The following is a 14,032-nucleotide window of genomic DNA, read 5'->3' on the forward strand; positions in this document are numbered from 1 at the left end:
CTCGTCAGGTGTTGCTCCTGCGTCAGAGACAATGTATCTGCATAAGCCCCACCCCTGGGAGGTCTTAAATCTTAAACGTGTGGTCTCATCACTCACGCTTCTCTGGTTGGTTTTTTTTCCTTCTTGCTTTTCCAAAGCGTGCAAAAACGCCATCACAGAGCGTCCTCGGCCAAGCCGCTGATGTTGCCGTTCTGCGCTGCCTCGCAGCCTGCCTTGGATGTAATGTATGTTCAGTGGTTGAATAAACGCAATCTAGCCTACTTCACGCATTGACTTCTAAGAAAAAGCGTTACGAATTGGTTTTTTTTTTGTTTGTTTTCATAAGATTCATGCATTGCAAAGTCTTCTTCTCTTTCGGTGTTGTGCGAATGTCTTAGCTTTAGTTTGTCGCTGCAAGCTATATAGCGATGCCTTTTGGTGGGACGGTGTCCCTCGCAGGGCGGACGTCAAGACTATACTTTCAGGGATCGTTTCTATAGCGCCCGACCGGAGAAACGTGCTCGGAAGTGGTCAGGCTCGGTAACCGTGATGAAGAGCTCACGTGCGTTCCCCTGAGCGCGAAGCGAGTATCAAGCGCCGTGGCTAACGGCTGCCTGTTGCTTCTGATGACTGTTCCTTTCTTCCCGAGGGCAGGTTAGGAGGGGGAACGCGCAAGCTGAGCGGTTACTTCTCGTAGCGACGCGTCGAGCTGTGCTTTCTGCGGATGCGGCCTTAATTGTGTTTGTTGGCCTCTTTCGAGGGCCTTCCTTCTATGCCGACCGTACTAGCTTTCGAGGCAGGCCTACTCTTAACAGGATAGACGCCTCGCGAGGGGCTTAATGTGGCCTATGTTTCATGAGCCTTTCGTGGAAACGTTCTGCGTACCAACATCAAATGGTAGCCAAGTCCTGTTGCCCGGCTCGTGCGTTAAGGTCGCCAAGGGGTAAATGCTCCTTCCCCGGCGCGAGGTCCCGCTGATGGGCGGTGCTACCGCGTGCAAATTTTTGTGCTGCAAAGCGCTCTGGGAATGCTGGATTTTACGAGCGCAGCTTAACACGGGAAGACTTTTCCCTGAAGGGCAACGATGAGGAATTTCCTGTGTGCAGGCACCTTGTCCACGCAGCTGTTCTGCACAGAGCCGAGTGTTGGAGCAGTAACCCCCACCACGACTTTAGCGAGGGGTGTGGAAGTGGCGACCCCCACCATCTCCTATGGCAACTCATACTTACCTGGCAGGGGAGATACCCTGATCACGAAGGGGGTTCTCCCAGGGTGAGGCTCAGCCATTGCACTCCGGCTGTGCTGACCCCTGCGATTTCCCCAAATGCGGGAAACTCGACTGCATAATTTCTGGTAGTGGGGGACTGCGTTCGCGCTTTCCCCTGATCATCCCGGTTTAACGATAGAGCCCGGGGATTATCTCCGGTATCAGCTGGTGGTTCTCCAGGCGTGGCCCTTGCCGCTGCCTCCTAAGGGGGCTGCTCTAGCGCCTTAAGGCGCGCCTCCGTTATGGTTAGGGAAAAGGGTGCCGCCCCAGGCTCTTTGCGGCCTCGTCAGGTGTTGCTCCTGCGTCAGAGACAATATATCTGCATAAGACCCACCCCTGGGAGGTCTTAAATCTTAAACGTGTGGTCTCATCACTCACGCTTCTCTGGTTGGTTTTTTTTCCTTCTTGCTTTTCCAAAGCGTGCAAAAACGCCATCACAGAGCGTCCTCGGCCAAGCCGCTGATGTTGCCGTTCTGCGCTGCCTCGCAGCCTGCCTTGGATGTAATGTATGTTCAGTGGTTGAATAAACGCAATCTAGCCTACTTCACGCATTGACTTCTAAGAAAAAGCGTTACGAATTGGTTTTTTTTTTTGTTTGTTTTCATAAGATTCATGCATTGCAAAGTCTTCTTCTCTTTCGGTGTTGTGCGAATGTCTTAGCTTTAGTTTGTCGCTGCAAGCTACATAGCGATGCCTTTTGGTGGGACGGTGTCCCTCGCAGGGCGGACGTCAAGACTATACTTTCAGGGATCGTTTCTATAGCGCCCGACCGGAGAAACGTGCTCGGAAGTGGTCAGGCTCGGTAACCGTGATGAAGAGCTCACGTGCGTTCCCCTGAGCGCGAAGCGAGTATCAAGCGCCGTGGCTAACGGCTGCCTGTTGCTTCTGATGACTGTTCCTTTCTTCCCGAGGGCAGGTTAGGAGGGGGAACGCGCAAGCTGAGCGGTTACTTCTCGTAGCGACGCGTCGAGCTGTGCTTTCTGCGGATGCGGCCTTAATTGTGTTTGTTGGCCTCTTTCGAGGGCCTTCCTTCTATGCCGACCGTACTAGCTTTCGAGGCAGGCCTACTCTTAACAGGATAGACGCCTCGCGAGGGGCTTAATGTGGCCTATGTTTCATGAGCCTTTCGTGGAAACGTTCTGCGTACCAACATCAAATGGTAGCCAAGTCCTGTTGCCCGGCTCGTGCGTTAAGGTCGCCAAGGGGTAAATGCTCCTTCCCCGGCGCGAGGTCCCGCTGATGGGCGGTGCTACCGCGTGCAAATTTTTGTGCTGCAAAGCGCTCTGGGAATGCTGGATTTTACGAGCGCAGCTTAACACGGGAAGACTTTTCCCTGAAGGGCAGCGATGAGGAATTTCCTGTGTGCAGGCACCTTGTCCACGCAGCTGTTCTGCACAGAGCCGAGTGTTGGAGCAGTAACCCCCACCACGACTTTAGCGAGGGGTGTGGAAGTGGCGCCCCCCACCATCTCCTATGGCAACTCATACTTACCTGGCAGGGGAGATACCCTGATCACGAAGGGGGTTCTCCCAGGGTGAGGCTCAGCCATTGCTCTCCGGCTGTGCTGACCCCTGCGATTTCCCCAAATGCGGGAAACTCGACTGCATAATTTCTGGTAGTGGGGGACTGCGTTCGCGCTTTCCCCTGATCATCCCGGTTTAACGATAGAGCCCGGGGATTATCTCCGGTATCAGCTGGTGGTTCTCCAGGCGTGGCCCTTGCCGCTGCCTCCTAAGGGGGCTGCTCTAGCGCCTTAAGGCGCGCCTCCGTTATGGTTAGGGAAAAGGGTGCCGCCCCAGGCTCTTTGCGGCCTCGTCAGGTGTTGCTCCTGCGTCAGAGACAATATATCTGCATAAGCCCCACCCCTGGGAGGTCTTAAATCTTAAACGTGTGGTCTCATCACTCACGCTTCTCTGGTTGGTTTTTTTTCCTTCTTGCTTTTCCAAAGCGTGCAAAAACGCCATCACAGAGCGTCCTCGGCCAAGCCGCTGATGTTGCCGTTCTGCGCTGCCTCGCAGCCTGCCTTGGATGTAATGTATGTTCAGTGGTTGAATAAACGCAATCTAGCCTACTTCACGCATTGACTTCTAAGAAAAAGCGTTACGAATTGGGTTTTTTTTTGTTTGTTTTCATAAGATTCATGCATTGCAAAGTCTTCTTCTCTTTCGGTGTTGTGCGAATGTCTTAGCTTTAGTTTGTCGCTGCAAGCTATATAGCGATGCCTTTTGGTGGGACGGTGTCCCTCGCAGGGCGGACGTCAAGACTATACTTTCAGGGATCGTTTCTATAGCGCCCGACCGGAGAAACGTGCTCGGAAGTGGTCAGGCTCGGTAACCGTGATGAAGAGCTCACGTGCGTTCCCCTGAGCGCGAAGCGGGTATCAAGCGCCGTGGCTAACGGCTGCCTGTTGCTTCTGATGACTGTTCCTTTCTTCCCGAGGGCAGGTTAGGAGGGGGAACGCGCAAGCTGAGCGGTTACTTCTCGTAGCGACGCGTTGAGCTGTGCTTTCTGCGGATGCGGCCTTAATTGTGTTTGTTGGCCTCTTTCGAGGGCCTTCCTTCTATGCCGACCGTACTAGCTTTCGAGGCAGGCCTACTCTTAACAGGATAGACGCCTCGCGAGGGGCTTAATGTGGCCTATGTTTCATGAGCCTTTCGTGGAAACGTTCTGCGTACCAACATCAAATGGTAGCCAAGTCCTGTTGCCCGGCTCGTGCGTTAAGGTCGCCAAGGGGTAAATGCTCCTTCCCCGGCGCGAGGTCCCGCTGATGGGCGGTGCTACCGCGTGCAAATTTTTGTGCTGCAAAGCGCTCTGGGAATGCTGGATTTTACGAGCGCAGCTTAACACGGGAAGACTTTTCCCTGAAGGGCAACGATGAGGAATTTCCTGTGTGCAGGCACCTTGTCCACGCACCTGTTCTGCACAGAGCCGAGTGTTGGAGCAGTAACCCCCACCACGACTTTAGCGAGGGGTGTGGAAGTGGCGCCCCCCACCATCTCCTATGGCAACTCATACTTACCTGGCAGGGGAGATACCCTGATCACGAAGGGGGTTCTCCCAGGGTGAGGCTCAGCCATTGCACTCCGGCTGTGCTGACCCCTGCGATTTCCCCAAATGCGGGAAACTCGACTGCATAATTTCTGGTAGTGGGGGACTGCGTTCGCGCTTTCCCCTGATCATCCCGGTTTAACGATAGAGCCCGGGGATTATCTCCGGTATCAGCTGGTGGTTCTCCAGGCGTGGCCCTTGCCGCTGCCTCCTAAGGGGGCTGCTCTAGCGCCTTAAGGCGCGCCTCCGTTATGGTTAGGGAAAAGGGTGCCGCCCCAGGCTCTTTGCGGCCTCGTCAGGTGTTGCTCCTGCGTCAGAGACAATGTATCTGCATAAGCCCCACCCCTGGGAGGTCTTAAATCTTAAACGTGTGGTCTCATCACTCACGCTTCTCTGGTTGGTTTTTTTTCCTTCTTGCTTTTCCAAAGCGTGCAAAAACGCCATCACAGAGCGTCCTCGGCCAAGCCGCTGATGTTGCCGTTCTGCGCTGCCTCGCAGCCTGCCTTGGATGTAATGTATGTTCAGTGGTTGAATAAACGCAATCTAGCCTACTTCACGCATTGACCTCTAAGAAAAAGCGTTACGAATTGGTTTTTTTTTTTGTTTGTTTTCATAAGATTCATGCATTGCAAAGTCTTCTTCTCTTTCGGTGTTGTGCGAATGTCTTAGCTTTAGTTTGTCGCTGCAAGCTATATAGCGATGCCTTTTGGTGGGACGGTGTCCCTCGCAGGGCGGACGTCAAGACTATACTTTCAGGGATCGTTTCTATAGCGCCCGACCGGAGAAACGTGCTCGGAAGTGGTCAGGCTCGGTAACCGTGATGAAGAGCTCACGTGCGTTCCCCTGAGCGCGAAGCGAGTATCAAGCGCCGTGGCTAACGGCTGCCTGTTGCTTCTGATGACTGTTCCTTTCTTCCCGAGGGCAGGTTAGGAGGGGGAACGCGCAAGCTGAGCGGTTACTTCTCGTAGCGACGCGTCGAGCTGTGCTTTCTGCGGATGCGGCCTTAATTGTGTTTGTTGGCCTCTTTCGAGGGCCTTCCTTCTATGCCGACCGTACTAGCTTTCGAGGCAGGCCTACTCTTAACAGGATAGACGCCTCGCGAGGGGCTTAATGTGGCCTATGTTTCATGAGCCTTTCGTGGAAACGTTCTGCGTACCAACATCAAATGGTGGCCAAGTCCTGTTGCCCGGCTCGTGCGTTAAGGTCGCCAAGGGGTAAATGCTCCTTCCCCGGCGCGAGGTCCCGCTGATGGGCGGTGCTACCGCGTGCAAATTTTTGTGCTGCAAAGCGCTCTGGGAATGCTGGATTTTACGAGCGCAGCTTAACACGGGAAGACTTTTCCCTGAAGGGCAACGATGAGGAATTTCCTGTGTGCAGGCACCTTGTCCACGCAGCTGTTCTGCACAGAGCCGAGTGTTGGAGCAGTAACCCCCACCACGACTTTAGCGAGGGGTGTGGAAGTGGCGCCCCCCACCATCTCCTATGGCAACTCATACTTACCTGGCAGGGGAGATACCCTGATCACGAAGGGGGTTCTCCCAGGGTGAGGCTCAGCCATTGCACTCCGGCTGTGCTGACCCCTGCGATTTCCCCAAATGCGGGAAACTCGACTGCATAATTTCTGGTAGTGGGGGACTGCGTTCGCGCTTTCCCCTGATCATCCCGGTTTAACGATAGAGCCCGGGGATTATCTCCGGTATCAGCTGGTGGTTCTCCAGGCGTGGCCCTTGCCGCTGCCTCCTAAGGGGGCTGCTCTAGCGCCTTAAGGCGCGCCTCCGTTATGGTTAGGGAAAAGGGTGCCGCCCCAGGCTCTTTGCGGCCTCGTCAGGTGTTGCTCCTGCGTCAGAGACAATATATCTGCATAAGCCCCACCCCTGGGAGGTCTTAAATCTTAAACGTGTGGTCTCATCACTCACGCTTCTCTGGTTGGTTTTTTTTCCTTCTTGCTTTTCCAAAGCGTGCAAAAACGCCATCACAGAGCGTCCTCGGCCAAGCCGCTGATGTTGCCGTTCTGCGCTGCCTCGCAGCCTGCCTTGGATGTAATGTATGTTCAGTGGTTGAATAAACGCAATCTAGCCTACTTCACGCATTGACCTCTAAGAAAAAGCGTTACGAATTGGTTTTTTTTTTTGTTTGTTTTCATAAGATTCATGCATTGCAAAGTCTTCTTCTCTTTCGGTGTTGTGCGAATGTCTTAGCTTTAGTTTGTCGCTGCAAGCTATATAGCGATGCCTTTTGGTGGGACGGTGTCCCTCGCAGGGCGGACGTCAAGACTATACTTTCAGGGATCGTTTCTATAGCGCCCGACCGGAGAAACGTGCTCGGAAGTGGTCAGGCTCGGTAACCGTGATGAAGAGCTCACGTGCGTTCCCCTGAGCGCGAAGCGAGTATCAAGCGCCGTGGCTAACGGCTGCCTGTTGCTTCTGATGACTGTTCCTTTCTTCCCGAGGGCAGGTTAGGAGGGGGAACGCGCAAGCTGAGCGGTTACTTCTCGTAGCGACGCGTCGAGCTGTGCTTTCTGCGGATGCGGCCTTAATTGTGTTTGTTGGCCTCTTTCGAGGGCCTTCCTTCTATGCCGACCGTACTAGCTTTCGAGGCAGGCCTACTCTTAACAGGATAGACGCCTCGCGAGGGGCTTAATGTGGCCTATGTTTCATGAGCCTTTCGTGGAAACGTTCTGCGTACCAACATCAAATGGTAGCCAAGTCCTGTTGCCCGGCTCGTGCGTTAAGGTCGCCAAGGGGTAAATGCTCCTTCCCCGGCGCGAGGTCCCGCTGATGGGCGGTGCTACCGCGTGCAAATTTTTGTGCTGCAAAGCGCTCTGGGAATGCTGGATTTTACGAGCGCAGCTTAACACGGGAAGACTTTTCCCTGAAGGGCAACGATGAGGAATTTCCTGTGTGCAGGCACCTTGTCCACGCAGCTGTTCTGCACAGAGCCGAGTGTTGGAGCAGTAACCCCCACCACGACTTTAGCGAGGGTTGTGGAAGTGGCGCCCCCCACCATCTCCTATGGCAACTCATACTTACCTGGCAGGGGAGATACCCTGATCACGAAAGGAGTTCTCCCAGGGTGAGGCTCAGCCATTGCACTCCGGCTGTGCTGACCCCTGCGATTTCCCCAAATGCGGGAAACTCGACTGCATAATTTCTGGTAGTGGGGGACTGCGTTCGCGCTTTCCCCTGATCATCCCGGTTTAACGATAGAGCCCGGGGATTATCTCCGGTATCAGCTGGTGGTTCTCCAGGCGTGGCCCTTGCCGCTGCCTCCTAAGGGGGCTGCTCTAGCGCCTTAAGGCGCGCCTCCGTTATGGTTAGGGAAAAGGGTGCCGCCCCAGGCTCTTTGCGGCCTCGTCAGGTGTTGCTCCTGCGTCAGAGACAATATATCTGCATAAGCCCCACCCCTGGGAGGTCTTAAATCTTAAACGTGTGGTCTCATCACTCACGCTTCTCTGGTTGGTTTTTTTTCCTTCTTGCTTTTCCAAAGCGTGCAAAAACGCCATCACAGAGCGTCCTCGGCCAAGCCGCTGATGTTGCCGTTCTGCGCTGCCTCGCAGCCTGCCTTGGATGTAATGTATGTTCAGTGGTTGAATAAACGCAATCTAGCCTACTTCACGCATTGACTTCTAAGAAAAAGCGTTACGAATTGGTTTTTTTTTTGTTTGTTTTCATAAGATTCATGCATTGCAAAGTCTTCTTCTCTTTCGGTGTTGTGCGAATGTCTTAGCTTTAGTTTGTCGCTGCAAGCTATATAGCGATGCCTTTTGGTGGGACGGTGTCCCTCGCAGGGCGGACGTCAAGACTATACTTTCAGGGATCGTTTCTATAGCGCCCGACCGGAGAAACGTGCTCGGAAGTGGTCAGGCTCGGTAACCGTGATGAAGAGCTCACGTGCGTTCCCCTGAGCGCGAAGCGAGTATCAAGCGCCGTGGCTAACGGCTGCCTGTTGCTTTTGATGACTGTTCCTTTCTTCCCGAGGGCAGGTTAGGAGGGGGAACGCGCAAGCTGAGCGGTTACTTCTCGTAGCGACGCGTCGAGCTGTGCTTTCTGCGGATGCGGCCTTAATTGTGTTTGTTGGCCTCTTTCGAGGGCCTTCCTTCTATGCCGACCGTACTAGCTTTCGAGGCAGGCCTACTCTTAACAGGATAGACGCCTCGCGAGGGGCTTAATGTGGCCTATGTTTCATGAGCCTTTCGTGGAAACGTTCTGCGTACCAACATCAAATGGTAGCCAAGTCCTGTTGCCCGGCTCGTGCGTTAAGGTCGCCAAGGGGTAAATGCTCCTTCCCCGGCGCGAGGTCCCGCTGATGGGCGGTGCTACCGCGTGCAAATTTTTGTGCTGCAAAGCGCTCTGGGAATGCTGGATTTTACGAGCGCAGCTTAACACGGGAAGACTTTTCCCTGAAGGGCAACGATGAGGAATTTCCTGTGTGCAGGCACCTTGTCCACGCAGCTGTTCTGCACAGAGCCGAGTGTTGGAGCAGTAACCCCCACCACGACTTTAGCGAGGGGTGTGGAAGTGGCGCCCCCCACCATCTCCTATGGCAACTCATACTTACCTGGCAGGAGAGATACCCTGATCACGAAGGGGGTTCTCCCAGGGTGAGGCTCAGCCATTGCACTCCGGCTGTGCTGACCCCTGCGATTTCCCCAAATGCGGGAAACTCGACTGCATAATTTCTGGTAGTGGGGGACTGCGTTCGCGCTTTCCCCTGATCATCCCGGTTTAACGATAGAGCCCGGGGATTATCTCCGGTATCAGCTGGTGGTTCTCCAGGCGTGGCCCTTGCCGCTGCCTCCTAAGGGGGCTGCTCTAGCGCCTTAAGGCGCGCCTCCGTTATGGTTAGGGAAAAGGGTGCCGCCCCAGGCTCTTTGCGGCCTCGTCAGGTGTTGCTCCTGCGTCAGAGACAATATATCTGCATAAGCCCCACCCCTGGGAGGTCTTAAATCTTAAACGTGTGGTCTCATCACTCACGCTTCTCTGGTTGGTTTTTTTTCCTTCTTGCTTTTCCAAAGCGTGCAAAAACGCCATCACAGAGCGTCCTCGGCCAAGCCGCTGATGTTGCCGTTCTGCGCTGCCTCGCAGCCTGCCTTGGATGTAATGTATGTTCAGTGGTTGAATAAACGCAATCTAGCCTACTTCACGCATTGACTTCTAAGAAAAAGCGTTACGAATTGGTTTTTTTTTGTTTGTTTTCATAAGATTCATGCATTGCAAAGTCTTCTTCTCTTTCGGTGTTGTGCGAATGTCTTAGCTTTAGATTGTCGCTGCAAGCTATATAGCGATGCCTTTTGGTGGGACGGTGTCCCTCGCAGGGCGGACGTCAAGACTATACTTTCAGGGATCGTTTCTATAGCGCCCGACCGGAGAAACGTGCTCGGAAGTGGTCAGGCTCGGTAACCGTGATGAAGAGCTCACGTGCGTTCCCCTGAGCGCGAAGCGAGTATCAAGCGCCGTGGCTAACGGCTGCCTGTTGCTTTTGATGGCTGTTCCTTTCTTCCCGAGGGCAGGTTAGGAGGGGGAACGCGCAAGCTGAGCGGTTACTTCTCGTAGCGACGCGTCGAGCTGTGCTTTCTGCGGATGCGGCCTTAATTGTGTTTGTTGGCCTCTTTCGAGGGCCTTCCTTCTATGCCGACCGTACTAGCTTTCGAGGCAGGCCTACTCTTAACAGGATAGACGCCTCGCGAGGGGCTTAATGTGGCCTATGTTTCATGAGCCTTTCGTGGAAACGTTCTGCGTACCAACATCAAATGGTAGCCAAGTCCTGTTGCCCGGCTCGTGCGTTAAGGTCGCCAAGGGGTAAATGCTCCTTCCCCGGCGCGAGGTCCCGCTGATGGGCGGTGCTACCGCGTGCAAATTTTTGTGCTGCAAAGCGCTCTGGGAATGCTGGATTTTACGAGCGCAGCTTAACACGGGAAGACTTTTCCCTGAAGGGCAACGATGAGGAATTTCCTGTGTGCAGGCACCTTGTCCACGCAGCTGTTCTGCACAGAGCCGAGTGTTGGAGCAGTAACCCCCACCACGACTTTAGCGAGGGGTGTGGAAGTGGCGCCCCCCACCATCTCCTATGGCAACTCATACTTACCTGGCAGGGGAGATACCCTGATCACGAAGGGGGTTCTCCCAGGGTGAGGCTCAGCCATTGCACTCCGGCTGTGCTGACCCCTGCGATTTCCCCAAATGCGGGAAACTCGACTGCATGATTTCTGGTAGTGGGGGACTGCGTTCGCGCTTTCCCCTGATCATCCCGGTTTAACGATAGAGCCCGGGGATTATCTCCGGTATCAGCTGGTGGTTCTCCAGGCGTGGCCCTTGCCGCTGCCTCCTAAGGGGGCTGCTCTAGCGCCTTAAGGCGCGCCTCCGTTATGGTTAGGGAAAAGGGTGCCGCCCCAGGCTCTTTGCGGCCTCGTCAGGTGTTGCTCCTGCGTCAGAGACAATGTATCTGCATAAGCCCCACCCCTGGGAGGTCTTAAATCTTAAACGTGTGGTCTCATCACTCACGCTTCTCTGGTTGGTTTTTTTTCCTTCTTGCTTTTCCAAAGCGTGCAAAAACGCCATCACAGAGCGTCCTCGGCCAAGCCGCTGATGTTGCCGTTCTGCGCTGCCTCGCAGCCTGCCTTGGATGTAATGTATGTTCAGTGGTTGAATAAACGCAATCTAGCCTACTTCACGCATTGACTTCTAAGAAAAAGCGTTACGAATTGGGTTTTTTTTTTGTTTGTTTTCATAAGATTCATGCATTGCAAAGTCTTCTTCTCTTTCGGTGTTGTGCGAATGTCTTAGCTTTAGTTTGTCGCTGCAAGCTATATAGCGATGCCTTTTGGTGGGACGGTGTCCCTCGCAGGGCGGACGTCAAGACTATACTTTCAGGGATCGTTTCTATAGCGCCCGACCGGAGAAACGTGCTCGGAAGTGGTCAGGCTCGGTAACCGTGATGAAGAGCTCACGTGCGTTCCCCTGAGCGCGAAGCGAGTATCAAGCGCCGTGGCTAACGGCTGCCTGTTGCTTCTGATGACTGTTCCTTTCTTCCCGAGGGCAGGTTAGGAGGGGGAACGCGCAAGCTGAGCGGTTACTTCTCGTAGCGACGCGTCGAGCTGTGCTTTCTGCGGATGCGGCCTTAATTGTGTTTGTTGGCCTCTTTCGAGGGCCTTCCTTCTATGCCGACCGTACTAGCTTTCGAGGCAGGCCTACTCTTAACAGGATAGACGCCTCGCGAGGGGCTTAATGTGGCCTATGTTTCATGAGCCTTTCGTGGAAACGTTCTGCGTACCAACATCAAATGGTAGCCAAGTCCTGTTGCCCGGCTCGTGCGTTAAGGTCGCCAAGGGGTAAATGCTCCTTCCCCGGCGCGAGGTCCCGCTGATGGGCGGTGCTACCGCGTGCAAATTTTTGTGCTGCAAAGCGCTCTGGGAATGCTGGATTTTACGAGCGCAGCTTAACACGGGAAGACTTTTCCCTGAAGGGCAGCGATGAGGAATTTCCTGTGTGCAGGCACCTTGTCCACGCAGCTGTTCTGCACAGAGCCGAGTGTTGGAGCAGTAACCCCCACCACGACTTTAGCGAGGGGTGTGGAAGTGGCGCCCCCCACCATCTCCTATGGCAACTCATACTTACCTGGCAGGGGAGATACCCTGATCACGAAGGGGGTTCTCCCAGGGTGAGGCTCAGCCATTGCACTCCGGCTGTGCTGACCCCTGCGATTTCCCCAAATGCGGGAAACTCGACTGCATAATTTCTGGTAGTGGGGGACTGCGTTCGCGCTTTCCCCTGATCATCCCGGTTTAACGATAGAGCCCGGGGATTATCTCCGGTATCAGCTGGTGGTTCTCCAGGCGTGGCCCTTGCCGCTGCCTCCTAAGGGGGCTGCTCTAGCGCCTTAAGGCGCGCCTCCGTTATGGTTAGGGAAAAGGGTGCCGCCCCAGGCTCTTTGCGGCCTCGTCAGGTGTTGCTCCTGCGTCAGAGACAATGTATCTGCATAAGCCCCACCCCTGGGAGGTCTTAAATCTTAAACGTGTGGTCTCATCACTCACGCTTCTCTGGTTGGTTTTTTTTCCTTCTTGCTTTTCCAAAGCGTGCAAAAACGCCATCACAGAGCGTCCTCGGCCAAGCCGCTGATGTTGCCGTTCTGCGCTGCCTCGCAGCCTGCCTTGGATGTAATGTATGTTCAGTGGTTGAATAAACGCAATCTAGCCTACTTCACGCATTGACTTCTAAGAAAAAGCGTTACGAATTGGTTTTTTTTTTGTTTGTTTTCATAAGATTCATGCATTGCAAAGTCTTCTTCTCTTTCGGTGTTGTGCGAATGTCTTAGCTTTAGTTTGTCGCTGCAAGCTATATAGCGATGCCTTTTGGTGGGACGGTGTCCCTCGCAGGGCGGACGTCAAGACTATACTTTCAGGGATCGTTTCTATAGCGCCCGACCGGAGAAACGTGCTCGGAAGTGGTCAGGCTCGGTAACCGTGATGAAGAGCTCACGTGCGTTCCCCTGAGCGCGAAGCGGGTATCAAGCGCCGTGGCTAACGGCTGCCTGTTGCTTCTGATGACTGTTCCTTTCTTCCCGAGGGCAGGTTAGGAGGGGGAACGCGCAAGCTGAGCGGTTACTTCTCGTAGCGACGCGTCGAGCTGTGCTTTCTGCGGATGCGGCCGTAATTGTGTTTGTTGGCCTCTTTCGAGGGCCTTCCTTCTATGCCGACCGTACTAGCTTTCGAGGCAGGCCTACTCTTAACAGGATAGACGCCTCGCGAGGGGCTTAATGTGGCCTATGTTTCATGAGCCTTTCGTGGAAACGTTCTGCGTACCAACATCAAATGGTAGCCAAGTCCTGTTGCCCGGCTCGTGCGTTAAGGTCGCCAAGGGGTAAATGCTCCTTACCCGGCGCGAGGTCCCGCTGATGGGCGGTGCTACCGCGTGCAAATTTTTGTGCTGCAAAGCGCTCTGGGAATGCTGGATTTTACGAGCGCAGCTTAACACGGGAAGACTTTTCCCTGAAGGGCAACGATGAGGAATTTCCTGTGTGCAGGCACCTTGTCCACGCAGCTGTTCTGCACAGAGCCGAGTGTTGGAGCAGTAACCCCCACCACGACTTTAGCGAGGGGTGTGGAAGTGGCGCCCCCCACCATCTCCTATGGCAACTCATACTTACCTGGCAGGGGAGATACCCTGATCACGAAGGGGGTTCTCCCAGGGTGAGGCTCAGCCATTGCACTCCGGCTGTGCTGACCCCTGCGATTTCCCCAAATGCGGGAAACTCGACTGCATAATTTCTGGTAGTGGGGGACTGTGTTCGCGCTTTCCCCTGATCATCCCGGTTTAACGATAGAGCCCGGGGATTATCTCCGGTATCAGCTGGTGGTTCTCCAGGCGTGGCCCTTGCCGCTGCCTCCTAAGGGGGCTGCTCTAGCGCCTTAAGGCGCGCCTCCGTTATGGTTAGGGAAAAGGGTGCCGCCCCAGGCTCTTTGCGGCCTCGTCAGGTGTTGCTCCTGCGTCAGAGACAATATATCTGCATAAGCCCCACCCCTGGGAGGTCTTAAATCTTAAACGTGTGGTCTCATCACTCACGCTTCTCTGGTTGGTTTTTTTTCCTTCTTGCTTTTCCAAAGCGTGCAAAAACGCCATCACAGAGCGTCCTCGGCCAAGCCGCTGATGTTGCCGTTCTGCGCTGCCTCGCAGCCTGCCTTGGATGTAATGTATGTTCAGTGGTTGAATAAACGCAATCTAGCCTACTTCACGCATTGACCTC

General features: G+C 54.3%; 18 non-coding genes across 18 annotated transcripts; all 18 read left to right on the forward strand.

Moving 5' to 3' along the window:
• The first annotated feature begins 448 nt into the window (after nucleotides 1-448).
• LOC128475593 (small nucleolar RNA U3) lies at nucleotides 449-664 on the forward strand. Its single transcript, XR_008346646.1, has one exon. It is a non-coding gene; the product is annotated as a small nucleolar RNA U3 (small nucleolar RNA).
• Nucleotides 665-1,200: 536 nt separating this feature from the next.
• LOC128480925 (U1 spliceosomal RNA) lies at nucleotides 1,201-1,364 on the forward strand. Its single transcript, XR_008350706.1, has one exon. It is a non-coding gene; the product is annotated as a U1 spliceosomal RNA (small nuclear RNA).
• A 613-nt stretch (nucleotides 1,365-1,977) lies between these two features.
• On the forward strand, nucleotides 1,978-2,193 carry LOC128475594 (small nucleolar RNA U3). Its single transcript, XR_008346647.1, has one exon. It is a non-coding gene; the product is annotated as a small nucleolar RNA U3 (small nucleolar RNA).
• A 536-nt stretch (nucleotides 2,194-2,729) lies between these two features.
• LOC128481052 (U1 spliceosomal RNA) lies at nucleotides 2,730-2,893 on the forward strand. The gene has a single exon (XR_008350826.1). It is a non-coding gene; the product is annotated as a U1 spliceosomal RNA (small nuclear RNA).
• Nucleotides 2,894-3,505: 612 nt separating this feature from the next.
• Nucleotides 3,506-3,721, forward strand: LOC128475630 (small nucleolar RNA U3). Its single transcript, XR_008346682.1, has one exon. It is a non-coding gene; the product is annotated as a small nucleolar RNA U3 (small nucleolar RNA).
• A 536-nt stretch (nucleotides 3,722-4,257) lies between these two features.
• Nucleotides 4,258-4,421, forward strand: LOC128480926 (U1 spliceosomal RNA). Its single transcript, XR_008350707.1, has one exon. It is a non-coding gene; the product is annotated as a U1 spliceosomal RNA (small nuclear RNA).
• Nucleotides 4,422-5,034: 613 nt separating this feature from the next.
• Nucleotides 5,035-5,250, forward strand: LOC128475595 (small nucleolar RNA U3). Its single transcript, XR_008346648.1, has one exon. It is a non-coding gene; the product is annotated as a small nucleolar RNA U3 (small nucleolar RNA).
• Nucleotides 5,251-5,786: 536 nt separating this feature from the next.
• Nucleotides 5,787-5,950, forward strand: LOC128480927 (U1 spliceosomal RNA). The gene has a single exon (XR_008350708.1). It is a non-coding gene; the product is annotated as a U1 spliceosomal RNA (small nuclear RNA).
• A 613-nt stretch (nucleotides 5,951-6,563) lies between these two features.
• On the forward strand, nucleotides 6,564-6,779 carry LOC128475596 (small nucleolar RNA U3). Its single transcript, XR_008346649.1, has one exon. It is a non-coding gene; the product is annotated as a small nucleolar RNA U3 (small nucleolar RNA).
• A 536-nt stretch (nucleotides 6,780-7,315) lies between these two features.
• LOC128481103 (U1 spliceosomal RNA) lies at nucleotides 7,316-7,479 on the forward strand. The gene has a single exon (XR_008350875.1). It is a non-coding gene; the product is annotated as a U1 spliceosomal RNA (small nuclear RNA).
• A 612-nt stretch (nucleotides 7,480-8,091) lies between these two features.
• On the forward strand, nucleotides 8,092-8,307 carry LOC128475451 (small nucleolar RNA U3). Its single transcript, XR_008346511.1, has one exon. It is a non-coding gene; the product is annotated as a small nucleolar RNA U3 (small nucleolar RNA).
• Nucleotides 8,308-8,843: 536 nt separating this feature from the next.
• Nucleotides 8,844-9,007, forward strand: LOC128481078 (U1 spliceosomal RNA). Its single transcript, XR_008350851.1, has one exon. It is a non-coding gene; the product is annotated as a U1 spliceosomal RNA (small nuclear RNA).
• A 611-nt stretch (nucleotides 9,008-9,618) lies between these two features.
• LOC128475638 (small nucleolar RNA U3) lies at nucleotides 9,619-9,834 on the forward strand. Its single transcript, XR_008346690.1, has one exon. It is a non-coding gene; the product is annotated as a small nucleolar RNA U3 (small nucleolar RNA).
• Nucleotides 9,835-10,370: 536 nt separating this feature from the next.
• On the forward strand, nucleotides 10,371-10,534 carry LOC128481015 (U1 spliceosomal RNA). The gene has a single exon (XR_008350791.1). It is a non-coding gene; the product is annotated as a U1 spliceosomal RNA (small nuclear RNA).
• Nucleotides 10,535-11,147: 613 nt separating this feature from the next.
• Nucleotides 11,148-11,363, forward strand: LOC128475597 (small nucleolar RNA U3). The gene has a single exon (XR_008346650.1). It is a non-coding gene; the product is annotated as a small nucleolar RNA U3 (small nucleolar RNA).
• A 536-nt stretch (nucleotides 11,364-11,899) lies between these two features.
• Nucleotides 11,900-12,063, forward strand: LOC128480928 (U1 spliceosomal RNA). The gene has a single exon (XR_008350709.1). It is a non-coding gene; the product is annotated as a U1 spliceosomal RNA (small nuclear RNA).
• A 612-nt stretch (nucleotides 12,064-12,675) lies between these two features.
• Nucleotides 12,676-12,891, forward strand: LOC128475631 (small nucleolar RNA U3). Its single transcript, XR_008346683.1, has one exon. It is a non-coding gene; the product is annotated as a small nucleolar RNA U3 (small nucleolar RNA).
• A 536-nt stretch (nucleotides 12,892-13,427) lies between these two features.
• On the forward strand, nucleotides 13,428-13,591 carry LOC128480986 (U1 spliceosomal RNA). The gene has a single exon (XR_008350764.1). It is a non-coding gene; the product is annotated as a U1 spliceosomal RNA (small nuclear RNA).
• The last annotated feature ends 441 nt before the right edge of the window (nucleotides 13,592-14,032 follow it).

This window comes from Spea bombifrons, chromosome 2, assembly GCF_027358695.1.
Source record: "Spea bombifrons isolate aSpeBom1 chromosome 2, aSpeBom1.2.pri, whole genome shotgun sequence".
NCBI lineage: Eukaryota > Metazoa > Chordata > Amphibia > Anura > Pelobatidae > Spea > Spea bombifrons.